This window comes from Nycticebus coucang, chromosome 6 (genome assembly GCF_027406575.1).
Source record: "Nycticebus coucang isolate mNycCou1 chromosome 6, mNycCou1.pri, whole genome shotgun sequence".
Lineage (NCBI taxonomy): Eukaryota > Metazoa > Chordata > Mammalia > Primates > Lorisidae > Nycticebus > Nycticebus coucang.
In genome coordinates this window covers 99,462,388-99,476,713 of record NC_069785.1, presented here as the reverse complement: position 1 = coordinate 99,476,713, position 14,326 = coordinate 99,462,388, and the positions used below count along the sequence as shown (strand labels likewise).

Below are 14,326 nucleotides of genomic sequence, written 5' to 3'. Positions count from 1 at the left end.
AAAGTGTAAGACAAAGTTCAAACCTCATGAAGATTCCAATCCAAGGAGAAAGCTCACCATGACCAGCCTGAGTTGAAGCCAGAAATTCTTACATTTCTTTTCTGTCTCCATTGTGTTGGAAAGACGGAGATTTTGAACCAGTCTCTCTATTCAAGTACAATCAAAAACTCCCTATACCCTCTAAAAGTTTGCAGACCTTTGCTCCCACCCGAACAACTTCCAATGCATCTCCCCACAACACTGCTCAGCCACAAAATTACCCACACCACTTAGAATCTGCACACCTTTGCCATTAACCTAATTCTATGAAACCTCTTTTTCTGATTATTTCTGTTATTCTTTCTCTTCGAGTTTCACAAACACAGGATCCTATCTAAATTATTCATTCCATCAGTTAATAATCATTGTTGACTATACTAAACAATACTTGAGAAAAGATTATGTAGTATTAATTTTCAAGGAGCGTGAGAGAAACAAACAGGAATTGAGAAGCAAGTGTTTGTTAGTATGTCTCGATCCTGGCCAGAAACTGGGGAGCAAAGGCCAGAGGACCAAAACATCTGTCGTTTTGTAGTTTCATTTCTTTCTTTTTTTTTTTTTTTTTTGTAGAGACAGAGTCTCACTTTACTGCCCTCGGTAGAGTGCCGTGGCAACACACAGCTCACAGCAACCTCCAGCTCTCAGGCTTATGTGATTCTCTTGCCTCAGCCTCCCGAGCAGCTGGGACTACAGGCGCCCACCACAACGCCCAGCTATTTTTTTTGTTGTTGCAGTTTGTCTGGGGCTGGGTTTGAACTCACCACCCTCGGCATATGGGGCCAGCGCCCTACTCACTGAGCCACAGGCGCCACCCTGTAGTTTCATTTCTTGTGGTCAGTAAATACACTAAGTTTATTCATTGACCTCTTCCAAGTTTGGTTTGAGTCAGTCTCTGGGCCCAATCAGCTCTGAAAGCTCCACAAAACTGAATTTCTGGTCTATAAAGCTAAGAAACAGATTCCAAAGCACAATGATCCACCCTACCCCAGTACCTCTCCCCCACCAGAAATAAAGCTGCCCCAAGATGACATCTATAGCTACTCTCTAACACTCATCACCAGAGGCATTTACTGATATATCTAATACTCACTGGTAGCACTCCCACCGGCAGTAGTTCCCAACCTTTTTCATTCAGCACAAGGGACCAGTTCCCTGGGTGACAATTTTTCCATGGACCTGGGATAGGGGGAGTTCAGAAGATTCAAATGTATTACATCTCCTCAGATCATCAGCAAGCAGGTTCTCATAGGAGGCACAGCCTAGATTCTCCCATGCAGGCTACAGTCAGGTATACATTTCTAATGTCTCTCCTGACTGGCAAGAGGCCAGGCAGTGATCATCCACCAGTCACAGGGGGTTGGGGGACTTCAAGCTTACAGAATAAAACCCAAACTCTTTAACCTGCTTTTCTTAGCCCCAACTCAACTTCTCAGCCTCACCCCCAGACAATGGGACCACTTTCACATTTACCACTCTAACTACATGTCCCTTGCCCAATCTTATTTGCCTGTAAAACTCCTATTCTTCCTCTAAAGCCTGGTTCAAAAGTCACCTCCCTAAAACCTTACCCTTCTTACCCAGGCATTTAGTTCTTATTGTTCCCAACAGCTCTTTAACCACAGCTGAATTTAAGTACATTATAGTTCTTTTTTTTTTTTTTTTTTGGAGACAGAGTCTCACCCTGTTGCCCTGGGTAGAGTGCTGTGGTAGAGGATGCTCTAAGCATCCTCAAATTCTTGTGCTCAAGAGATCCTCCTGAGTAGCTGGAACTACAGTTGCCCACCACAATGCCTGGCTAATTTTTCTGCTTTTATTATTAGAGATGGGGTTTCACTTTTGCCCAGGCTGGTCTTGAACTCCTGAGCTCAAGCAATACACCTACTTCAGCCTTCCAGAGTGCTAGGATTACAGCCACTGTGCCAAGCCTGTAGCTTATTCTTTAAAATATCTGACATGCCCAGAATACTCTGATCTCCTGAAGGAAAGGAACTCACTAGATATCCTGCAAGTTTTAGCACAGTGTGAAGCAAGAAATGGGAAACCAATGTTGAATGATTGATCATATGGAACACTGCATTAGTTATTAAGAGAAAATAGAAGGATGCTGGGCATGGCGGCTCACACCTGTAATCCTAACACCTTGGGAGGCTCATGTGGGAAGATCACCTGAGATCAGCCTGAGCAAGAATAAGACCCCTTCTTTACCAAAAATAGAAAAATTAGCAGGCATGGTGGAACACCCCAGTAGTCCCAGTACTCAAGAGACTGAGGCAAGAAAACGGTTTGAACCCAGGAGTTTGAGGTTGCAGTTAGCTATGATGACACCACTGCAGTCTAGTGGGGATGACAGAGTGGGGCCCTGTCTGAAAAAAAGGTAAAAAGAAAAAAAAGGAAAACAAGATAGCACACAAAATTCAAGAATATAAATTTCATCCAAAATGACCACAATGTGGCTGAAAGGCAACATGGATATTTCAAATATTTAAAAATAATTGCAACTAACATTTAAATAAGTGCTAAACATGGCTTAATTCAATCTGTACAACTCTATGAGGTAGGTACTTTCACCTACATTTAAAATGAGATAATTGAGGCACAAAAGAGGTTAAGTAACTCAAGATCTTTGGGTTAGAAAGTAGCAGAATCAAAATGCAAACTTTGGTGGTCTGACTCTAGAGCCAATGGGCTCTGGAATCACGCAGACCTGGGCTTGAATCCAGGTTGTTATTAACGTGGCTTGGGTTAAATCATCTACCCCTTCTACGTTTGTTTCCTTGTAAAATGGGTATGATACACTCTTCATCTTAGGGTATATTCAGGATTAAGTTAAATATAATTATGTATGCAAGAGTCTTTTTTTTTTTTTCTTTTTTTTTGTAAAGACAGAGTCTCACTTTATGGCCCTCAGTAGAGTGCCGTGGCCTCACCCAGCTCACAGCAACCTCCAACTCCTGGGCTTAAGCGATTCTCTTGCCTCAGCCTCCTGAGTAGCTGGGACTACAGGCGCCCGCCACAACGCCTGGCTATTTTTTGGTTCCAGTTTGGCCGGGGCAGGTTTGAACCCGCCACCCTCAGTATATGGGGCCGGCGCCCTACCGACTGAGCCACAGGCGCCGCCCGTATGCAAGAGTCTTTAAAATTAGGTATCCTACCTGGTAGGTATTCCATAAATGGTAATTCATTTTCCTCTTCCTAAAAGTTTGGTGAGGCAGACTCACAGAGGAAAAGATCTCCCCCACACTGCTTGAGGCTTTTTCAAACATACCAGGTAGTTAGGCCACTCAACAGAGAAAGCCAAGCCTAACCTCCTTATCTCAAAGTCCATTCCCTCCACAGGGGCCAGATACCTTTTAAAATGTAAATGTCATCATGTCACTCCTTCAAACCTTTCAAAGGTTCCTAATTACACTGGAGACATAATCTAAACTAAAGAGGGCAGGCATTTTGCCTTCAAGGCCCAGAGATCAGACTTGGCCCAGGTCTTCATAGACTAATCCCTCTCCCTACCCACCTCCAAGCCCCAGGGGCCTCTTTCACTTCCTCCAACTTGCTAGAGTCTGCTCTACACATTAACCCTCCTTCAGGTCTCTAACCTAAATGTCACTTCCTCAGGGAAGCCTTCCTGAGCCCCTAACTCAAATTAATTTCTTACTCCTCTCTTCTTTCTTTCCTTATATTCACTACCTTTTGAAATTATTAGTTTACCACTTCCTTCAAAGTTTTATTTGCAACCAGCACTCCAGGAGGCTGTGACTAGAGGACTGCTTGAGCTCAGTAGTTTGAGGTTGCAGTAGGCTATGATTATGCCACTGCACTCTAGCCAGGGTGACAAGAGTGAAACCCTGTATCAAAATAAACAAACAAAAAAAGTTTTATCTGAAAGACTCCTTCTGGCTGGGAAGGTGGCTCAGGCCTGTAATTCCACCACTCTGGGAGACCATGGCAGGAGAATCCCTTGAGCGCAGGAGTTTGAAACCAGTCTGAGCAAGAGCCAGACCCCACCTTTAAAAGAAAACAAAGATTTTTTTAAAGAGTAAAAAAATTTAAAAATTAAAAAAGAAAAACTCCTTTTTAGGAAGCCTTCCCAGGCCACCCCAAGGTAAATTCAACCCCCACCCTGATACTTCAGATTCTCCTTTCCTGTCTTTTCTCCTCAGCTCTTGGCAGTTTTTAATAGACTATATTTTCATTATTTATTTATTGTTTGCTCTCTCCTCACAAGGGCAAGTTATTTTTGCTTGCTTTGTTCACTGCACCTAGAGCAGTGGTTCTCAACCTTCTTAATGCGGCAGCCCTTTAATACAGTTTGCGACCCACAGGTTGAGAACCACTGATCTAGAGCAATGCTTGACACATACTTGTTGACAAATATTTATTGTTGAATACATTTTCATGATTATTTATTATCAGACTTTTCCTATAGGCTAAGAGCTCCACAACCTAAAATAAGGTGTGTTGCTGCTTCACCACTCCCAGCACCTAGGTCTGTGCCAGGCACAAAATAAGTGCTCAGTAAAAAATGACTAAATAATGAATCAAAGCCATAATCCGTGGAAAACTTGGAAAATAGTCAAAATAGATGCACCACCACCAAGCTTCCTCCTCTTTTGCTGTGTAACATGCTTGTGAAGTTGAAGAAACAGACCCATGAAATCCTACCAAGCACCCACCAGATCAGGCAACTGTCCACATCCTCTGTGCTGTCACACTGTACATGGGACACAAACACAAACGTGCATAGGGTAGGCCAAATACTCCAAGTCGCCTTGAGCCTGCCCCTACCAAGTCCTCTTCTACCTCCAGTCCCATTCTTTGCTAGTCTTGGATGCCAAACATGCTTCCCTGGATGGGCCTGTGGATTTATCCCAATCCAGGACTTTTAATGTCGCCTCTAGCCTACTCAAAAACGGTTAAAAATCCCTGAACAGCTCCAATAATCCTGCGTTTCTCAGGAACAGGCATACCTAAAGTCAGACGGACCCCCTCCCCCTCACAAACGCTGATCCAAGGCCAGCAGGCCATCTGTCCAGCAGACGCTCCCCTGTCCTCTCTCGGGTCACGCTGAGCCTTTTACTCCCTGGCTGACAGGAAGAATCGCTGAGGGGAGACAATTACCACCCTAACCAACGGGCCTGGTCACCCCCTAAGAACCCCAACTCCAGAAAAGGAATATCAGCATGCTCCAGGAGAAACCTTCACACGGGCGTGGGGCGCGAGGGGTGGGAACCGAAGGTTGCCCAAGAAGGTCGTCCCTCGAAGTGTCTAACCCCATGACGGCGCCAGCTCTTCAGGCGGCGGGGACAGTCAGGCTGACAGGCCGTCCCAGCAGGGAGAAGTGGCACCGTTATCCGTACCCGGCCTGGGGGCCGCTGGCTGTCGCCAAGGGCGGCCGCCCGTCCCACCCCTCGCAGAGAGGACTGCAGCGTGCCCAGCTGGCCTGGGAGCCGCGGGTCGCGGCGGCGGAAGGGCTCGGCGGCCGGGGGCGGGGTGGGGTGGCGGCCCGGGCCCGCCAGGCGGCGGTCGGGGGAAGTGGCTGCCGCCTCTGGCGGCGGGCAGGATCCTCCAGGCTGCAGGGCCCGGCCCCGCCGCGGGCGCGGGCTCCAGCTGGGTCCTGGCTCCGCTCATCCTGGGCCCAGGCTAGGGCTGTCCCCGCTGCGGCCCAGGCCCGCAGGCCCCGCCCGGCCCGCGGGGGGCGCTTACCTGGCGGCGGTGGCAGCTGCAGGCCCCGGGCTCGTCTGTGCCCGTCCTGAGCGCCGGCTGCGGGAGCCACAACATGGCGACGGCAGTGGCGGGCGGGGCTGCGGCTACGGGGGCGGAGCGGGGGCGGGAGCCGGCCCCCGGCGGGACCTGGCTGGGGCCGCAGGCGGGGGGTTGGGGGCAGGCGGAAGGCGACTCGGACCTGGGCACCGGCCCAGAGCGGTGCGGCCGAGGGGCTGCCCGGGCCTAGGCCCGGCCTTCCGCCTCCCGCCCGAGGCGGGCTGCGCGGCTGCGGCGACGGCGGCGGCCGGGAGGGCGGGGCAGACGCCGTGTACCCCAGACCCCGGCCCGCCCTGCCCGGCTCCCGCCCCAGCCGGTGCCGTCGGGCACCTCGAGAGGTTGGGCCGGGTCGCCGCTCCTTGCGACCTGGGCCTCTTGTCCTCTGACGCGCCACCAGGGCAGGGACCTTCGGGAGGGGCTGATGCCGCCCGCTAGAGGGACAAGATCTGCCTACGCGGCTGTCTTGCCCCAGCAGCTAGTGCCTTGGGACCCAGGACTGTGACCTCTTCACTTAGATCGGGCATGTAGTGGGGCCTAGTTAAAGACTGTTGAGTGAAAGGAAGTAAGGGTGGCCTGAGCCTGGCATTCGGGTGCGCATTAAATGTTAGGACATTCACGCAGGCTTGGAGGCGCGGGGCATTCTGACATGTTGCCTCGAGGTGACCTAGGGACGCGCGACAAACGAGAGTTGAAGGACTGGCAACCGGTGCTCACAGATCTCTCAGGGTTCCTGGGGAGCTATGTACAGAGCCGGGCAGGAGGCAGGCGGGACCTTCCAAGGATCCAATGTACCTGGAAACCAGTCTGTAGCCTTACGGGGCTGCAGAATCAGGGTGTGGGAACATGGATGCGAGGCTCTACTGACTGGCAGTAAGCACCCACTGATAACCGTGAAGAAATTCCTTCTGAAGAACCAGGAAAGAGATGCCAGTTTACAAGCGGGCTGGAACTAACGTTGCGCCCAGACCTGCTGTGTACAAGGCACTGGGCTGAGTTGAGAGCTTGGGTAAGAAGTCGTTAGTGATGAAGCAATGAAGATAGTAAAGAATGATGATTCTTTCCAGAAGGTTGGCACTGAGATGAAGAGGAAAGTAGGCCTGTAGCTCACGGGATAGTAAAAAAAATATTTTTTTTTTACTTTTCCTATTAGAGGGCGGAGACCTTAAAAGAAAGGAGCTGAGAGAAGAGAATGAGAGATGATAGAAAATTGATGGTTCCAGATCCCAGAAAAGAGAAAGGAAATGGGAAGAGGGGAAAGGAAGAAAGAGTGTGCCTCTTCTACAAGATTTAAGGTGCATAAAGACAGAAATGTTTTGAGGTAGGAAGGCGTATATGTTTCCATGGATCAGCTGCTGGTTGATCCCCCCAGAGCCAATCCTTAGGTCAGCTGGGATCACTGTCCTTTAAATTTAAGAACAAACCCCTACATCGCTAACTGTGGGAAACTCAGCACACCTGCCAATATCTCCAGATATTCATGGGGAATCTCTAATTAGGAATTCTCCTAATTATCTCTGGCCCCAGTTTCTTGTTTCCGAAAAATACTTATTGTTCTCTTTCAGGAAATTTGTCTCCATACCCTGGATAGCACCTGTTTATACTCCCTCAAAATACTGCACTCTATGTGTAAATAAGAAAAATGGCCAATATTATAGATTGATTGTTAAATAGAGTTCATTTGTAGCCATTAAAAATCATGGTGAACAAAAAAATGTAATGATGTAGGATGCATTTTTAATTAAAAAGCACATTTATAAAATGATGTGATACATTGTAATACATAAATATACATGAATATGTATAATGCATAGATTTTAAAAATGGGACTTTTATTTTCTTCTGTGACTTCTGTATTTTCTTATTTTTATTTCCTTTGAAAGCAGAGAAAATGGTGTTTTTAAGTAAATTTTCAAAGTTTTGTGGGTTTTTTTGGGGTGTGTGTGGGGAAGACCAAGTCTCAAACTGTTGCCCTGGGTAGAGTGCCATGCATCATCATAGCTCACAGCAACCTCCAACTCTTGGGCTGAAGAGATCCTCTTGCCTCTTGCCTCAGTTTTTCTATTTTTAGTAGAGATGGGGTCTCCCTCTTGCTCAGGCTGATCTCAAACTTGTGAGCTCAAGCAGTCCACCCACCTTGGCCTCCCAGAGTACTAGGATTATAGGCATGAGCCACCGCACCTGGCCTCTTTGAATTATTTTTAAGAAAAATATTTTTTTAAAAGAAATCTGTGGAATTCAAAAGAAAAAAGATATTAGGAATCAGGAAAGGAAATCAAAAATGAATCTTTGACGTACCCATGGGATTTTAGCAAGCAGGGGTGGGTTAGGTGAGGAGACTGTCCCAGGCAGAAGGAACCATACAATTAGTACAATCAAGAGAGAAATCCATGGAGTATTTAGGGAAAAGAAGTATCAGTCTGGAAAGGTAAGCTAGGGCTATACCAAAAAATGGTCTTATTTAGCCGGGTATGGTGGCACATCTCTGTAGTCCCAGCTACTCAAGAGGCTGAGGCAGGAGGATCACTGGGTTTGAGGTTGCTGTGAGCTATAATGAGGACATTGTATGCTACCAGGGGCTATAAATTAGAGACCCTGTCTCAAAAAACAAACAGACATCTGGGTGCGGTGGTTCATGCCCACAATTCTAGCACTTTGGGAGGCTGAGGTGGATGGACTGCCTGAGCTCAGGAGTTAGAGACCAGCCTGAGCTAGAGTAAGACCCTGTCTCTAAAGATAGCCAGGCTGTGTAGCAGATGCCTGTAGTCCGAACTGCTTGGGAGGCTAAGGTAAGAGGATCCTTTGAGCCCAAGAGTTTGAGGTTGCTGTGATCTGTGAAACCACAGCACTCTACGGAAGGCAACAAAGTGAGACTCTTTCTCAAAAACAAAACAAAACAAAAAACAGACAAAAACCCCAAAATGTTCTTGAATGCTAAGCTGAACCCATCAGATTTTGCAGGTCAGTAAAAAGCACTGGAGCTTGAATTGTGCAGGTGATAAACTTTGTTATAAAAAAATGTTTTTAAAGACAGAATCTCGTTCTGTCACCCCTGTACAGTGTAGTGGTGTCATCATAGCTCCCACAGCAACCTCATACCCCTGGGCTCAAGCAATCCTCCTGCCTCAGCCTCCAAAGTATCTGGGACTACAGGTAGGGGCCATGATGCCCAGCTCATTGTTTCTATTTTTAGTAGAGATTGAGTCTCACTCCTGCTCAGGGTGTTTTCAAACTCCTGACCTCAAGCAATCCTCTTACCTTAGTGTCTCAGAGTGCCAAGATTATAAGAGTAAGCCAAGGTGATAACTTTTTTTTTATTATTAAATCATAGCTGTGTACATTAATGCGATCATGGGGCACCATACACTGGTTTTATAGACCATTTGACATATTTTCATCACTCTGGTTAACATAGCCTTCCTGGCATTTTCTTAGTTATTGTGTTAAGACATTTATAGTCTACATTTACTAAGTTTCACATGTACCCTTGTAAGATGCACCGTAGGTGTAATCCCACCAATCACCCTCCCTCCGGTGATAACTTTTGAAGTAAATCTTCTTGTAACTTTTTAATGAGGTTGTAGGTCTCAGCTCTTTGGTCCTAATATTTGGACATTTGATTGTTTCAAAGAAATGAGGTAGGGACAACAGTCTTTGCATTGTAAATGTTTACGGAATGAGAATTGGGTCTTCCTTCTCTGGTTATTACTACAGTTTTGATTCACTAGATAGCACAGTTTTAGAAAGACATCAAATTAGCAAAGACCAAAAATGAAAGGAAGAGGAAATACACCTTAAACTAGCACTCTGAAAACTTTTTTGACTGTGATCATCCATAGAAATATATCTTATATCTCAACCCAGAACATACACATGCCTACACACACCCACCTCTAAGATGATAGTTTTATGAAATATTACCCTTAATACTTGCGATGCATGCCGTTATTCTTGAAGTATTATCCTTATTTCTTTGTAAATGCTGATTGGGACTTTTTATATTGATTCTGTGACCCCACTACTTGGTCACAGCATAAGTTAAAGGATGTTGAAAAGAGGCTTAACTATTCCCTGCTGTGTTTGCAGTGCTCCTTATGAATAGTCATATAGCCTGTGACTTTCTAATTGTCATGGTTACATTTTTCCAGAAATCAACAGGACAAATAAAAATCTGCCAGGATACTATGGAAGGGAGATGGAAAGGTTGCAGGAGCCAGGTTTGGATCCCTCTTCCCTTCTCAGTATATATTCCCTAATATCAATATTTCTCAGAGGCTACAAATATTTTCTTCTTTGTCCAGCTTGAAATACACGTTGAACTTCAAGCAAGGCAGACTACTGCCTGCAAACCAGAGACAACTTATTATTTAAGTGAGTAGAATCATGAACCAAAACAAAAGGAAAAATAATGTATCTTGGCTCAGCAACTGTAGCTCAGTGGCTAGGGTGTCAGCCACATACACCAGAGCTGGCAGGTCCAATCCAGCCCGTGTCTGCCAAACAACGACAACTACAACCAAAAAATAGCTGGGTATTGTGGCGGGCACCTGTAGTCTTAGCTACTTGGGAGGCTGAGGCAAGAGAATCGCTTAAGCCTAAGAGTTTGAGGTTCTTGTGAGCTGTGACGCCATGACACTTTACCCAGGGCGAAATAGTGAGACTCTGTCTCCAAAAAAAAAAAAAAAATGTATATTGATTATGACAATTATCTTAAATTATCTTAATTGTGACAATATACAGACTCTGTCTTATCCAACACTGTTGGAGTATTATAAGAACAGTATTATCCCTTCTGTATAAATTTGGAACTAATGGAAAGATGAAAATATCAACTTTATCACTAATAAAACTGAATAGAAGAATATAGCTTAGCTGGTATGGCAGTGCCTATAGTCCTAGCTACTTGTAAAGCTGAGGTGGGAGGACCCTGTAAGGCTGGGAGGTCAATGAGTGCATCATGCTTGTGCCCAGGAAGAGGCAATGGACTCTAGTCTGGGCAACATAGCAGGACCTGTCTCTAAAAAAATTAAAAATAAATATTTTTATGAAAAAATATGGCTTAGGTCTGGACGTGGTGGCTCACACCTGTAATCCCAGCACTCTGGGAGGCTGAGGCAGGCGGATTGCAGGAGTTCGAGACTAGTCTGAGTAATAGCGAGACTCCTTCTCTAAAAAAAAAAAAAAAAATAGCCAGGCCTTGTGGCGGGCGCCTTTAGTCCCAGCTACTTGGGAAGCTGAGAGAAGGGAATCACTTGAGCCCAGGGGACTAAGGTTGCTGTGCGCTATGATGCCATGGCCCTCTACCGGGGGCAACAAAGTGAGACTCTATCTCAAAAAAAAAACCAAATGACTTAGACAATGGCCAATAAGCTTTTTCTACTAATATTCCCTTTCTGAATTAAAATGTATCTCCCAAACCTCCCACCTCCCCATGGCAGAAGCCTAACAATTTTAACCATATCTAATTAGAGAAGATTGTATTCTCTCTTTCTAAGGTCAGGCAGGTCCAAATTCAACAATTGGGTAAATTACTCCTAGAAGAATCAGGACAAATTCTCCACTACCTGCCCTTCTACAGAAAGAAAAAGATTAAAGAAAGGAATCTGTATGCACTGGCTGCTCCCATTGCCCCCCAAATTGGATCTGGCTTAATAGTTGGATGTTTAATTGGAAAACTATATTTAAGCCGTGAAAAGTAACCAAAAAAAGGCAAATGGGTACCCTAATATTTCATTTTAATGTAAAAATTATAAGGAATACCCATTTTCCAATCTTCAGATGTGGGGCCAAACCTGTTTTGATTATTGTTCTCAGTCTGTAAGCCCTCAAGAACCTGTCTTTCTTTTCTTCTTCTTCTTTTTTTTTTTTCTTTTTTCTAGAGACCAGATCTCACTCTGTGTCACCCAGACTGGAGTGGTGGTGGCTCAGTTCAAGCAATCCTGCTTCAGCATCAGGAATCACTAGGACTACTGTTATGTACCACCATACACAGTTAATTTTTCTTATTTTTTTATAGAAATGGGATTGTTATGTTGCCCAGGTTGATCTCAAACTCCTGGCCTCAAACAATCCTCCTCAGCCTCCCGAAGTGCTGGAATCACAGGCATGAGCACCTGCCCTCAAACTGTCTTTCTTTCTTTCTTTTTTTTTTTTCCTTGAGACAAAGTCTCAAGCTGTCACCCTGCATAGAGTACATCACAGCTCACAGCAACCTCAAACTCTTGCCTCAGCCTCCCAAGTAGCTGGAACTACAGGCATCCACCACAATGCCCAGCTATTTTTTGTTGTTGTTGTCATTGTTGTTTAGCAGGCCCAGGCTGGGTTCAAACCTGCCATCCCTAGCTGGCGCTCTAATCACTGAGCTATGTATGGGCACTGAGCCATCAAGCTGTCTTTCTTACATTGATCGTATCTATTATGCATTTTCTATGCTTTCCAATTTGGGTTTTTTTTTTTCCAGTGTAATAAAATGTTAAGCAAACCATTGTTTCTTTAAAGTTAAGCGAGGCCTTAAAACTTCTTGCAAAGCAATGTAAGTAGAGGCTCCTTATCAAAAAAAAAAAATACCTTGTAGTTGTCTCACATCAGGTTTAATAGTAATTTCAACTGGTCTTTAGATAACAGTTCCAAAATGTTCAACTGACAAGTCATGGAAACAGCTCTTTCTTTTCATGTTTGTGTTTCATCAGTTAATATAATTTTAATGAAATTAATTACATTCTGGAATACAGCTGCCACTTAAAAGTTTAGGGCCAAACAAAACAGACTCTTGTTAGGTATCTAGCTTAACCAGTAGGAAGGAGTGTGTAGGTACTCCAACAAGTAACTTATTGGTCCAAAGTATTCAACAGGCCATAAGCAGGAGTGATATGTTTACTTGGAGGAAATGGAAAGTGTTGATTCCAGTGAGTGCATTAGAAAGAGAGCAATTAATATTTATAGGCTACTATGATCAACTCTGTGTTCATATGTCATAACATTCTTCCTTTATCACTTACCCATTTTATAAATGTTTCTTGATACTCAGGACACTGTCCTAGACCCTGAAGAAGCATAGCTCAGGGGGAAAACTGATACATAAACAAGGAAGAGGCTGGATGAAGGAGGAATGTTTGAAAGCAAATCTCTTTACCCTCAAAATCACAGTCCTTACAGTCTCATTTAGCTAAAAACAGCTTTAAATTACTTAGGATTAGTGTAGCCATCAAAGAAGTTCAAAAGAAAGATAAACTATTATGTGCCCATAATAAAAATATAAAAAACAAAGTTCAAATGGTAAGACTACTTACTACATTTGTAAAATATACATATCTTATGTACTTCCTAGAGCTAATGAGATGATACAATTGGTACATTCAGAGAAAGCTGTGGCAGTGTAAATTGGTCTAATCTTCTAAAAAGTCATTTGATAGTACTCTGCAGATCCTTAATAGGGATGTGACTCTCTTTTGACTCATCACTACCACTCCTAGAAACTTCTCCTTGAAAAATAATCCTCCCCAAAAGATAAAAAATAATCCTCCTCGCCACATGCATGGGGATATTATTATGGTCTTACTTGTGATAGTAAAATTTTAGAAACAATTAAGTAACTGATGGTGTGCAACATGGTGTAACCTAACCTATTGAGTATATAGCAGAAGGAGTAACATGGAAAACATTTGACTACATATTAAATGAAAAAAAGATACATTTGCTGGTTGTATGCTAAGAACCACTAAATTGTATGCTTTAAAAGGGTGAATTTTGTGAATCATATCTTTATTTTCTTAAAAGTACACAATTGTGTATTTTTGCTTTTATATCAGCCAAGATCAGTAGGAAATAGATGCACTGCTCCAAATGTGTAACTGAAGAAAGTTAATGAAGGGACAATGTACAAAGATGTGGACAGGGTTGAGGGAGACTAACATGGATGGTGAAGCATCTGGGCCTAGCAAGTGCTGGGAAGCCATTATCAGCCATTGTCCTGAAGGGTCAAAGAGCTGGAGCTATGTCCAGTGCTTGTGTTAAGAGAGGGAGGGCCAACAGGAGCTTAGAGGGACATAGCCCCACCACTCTTCTTTCCCTCAGATCTCCTTTGCCACCTCCACTTGCTGAACTCCTCAGGAAGCCTAAGGGCAAATGACCTCAAATGATACTGTCCTTCAAGGTCAGCATGTGGAGGTAAAGAGCAGAATGCAGAAAGGTGGCAAGTAGATCAGGAAAGGCAGAGGCAGAATATCTAACAGGTATATGATTATCTAACAATGTAAAAATAGTCTAAACATAGGGCCAAGGACCTTAAGGGAACCTGGAAAACCAAAGACTCTAGATATTATTTAAAAAAAAAAAGCAGAGGTAGCAAAAGAGCAAGTAAGATGGAACAGGAAAGAACAACAATTTACTGGAAGACATGGGGGAGGACCAGAAGTGGAACTGTTCTATCACTTGGTTAAATATTGAGCTGGAGGCTGAGCTAAGGAAGGAATTTTTTTTTTTAAACTCACTCTGTTGCCTTTGCTAGAGTGCAGTGGTGTGATCATATCTCATA

General features: G+C 44.4%; 1 protein-coding gene across 6 annotated transcripts in view; it reads right to left on the bottom strand.

The window, feature by feature from the left end:
- ZNF592 (zinc finger protein 592) overlaps nucleotides 1-7,586 on the bottom strand; it is a 58,601-nt gene extending 51,015 nt beyond the window's left edge. For 3 of the 6 annotated variants that reach the window (XM_053593390.1, XM_053593385.1, XM_053593391.1), the window contains exon 1: nucleotides 5,740-7,586. The gene's annotated coding sequence lies outside the window, so the exon portion shown is untranslated. Of the gene's footprint in view, nucleotides 1-1,129; nucleotides 1,216-5,232; nucleotides 5,473-5,739 lie in introns of those variants that run through there. The other 3 variants (XM_053593387.1, XM_053593388.1, XM_053593389.1) reach the window with 3 other exon arrangements.
- Between the last annotated feature and the right edge of the window lie 6,740 nt (nucleotides 7,587-14,326).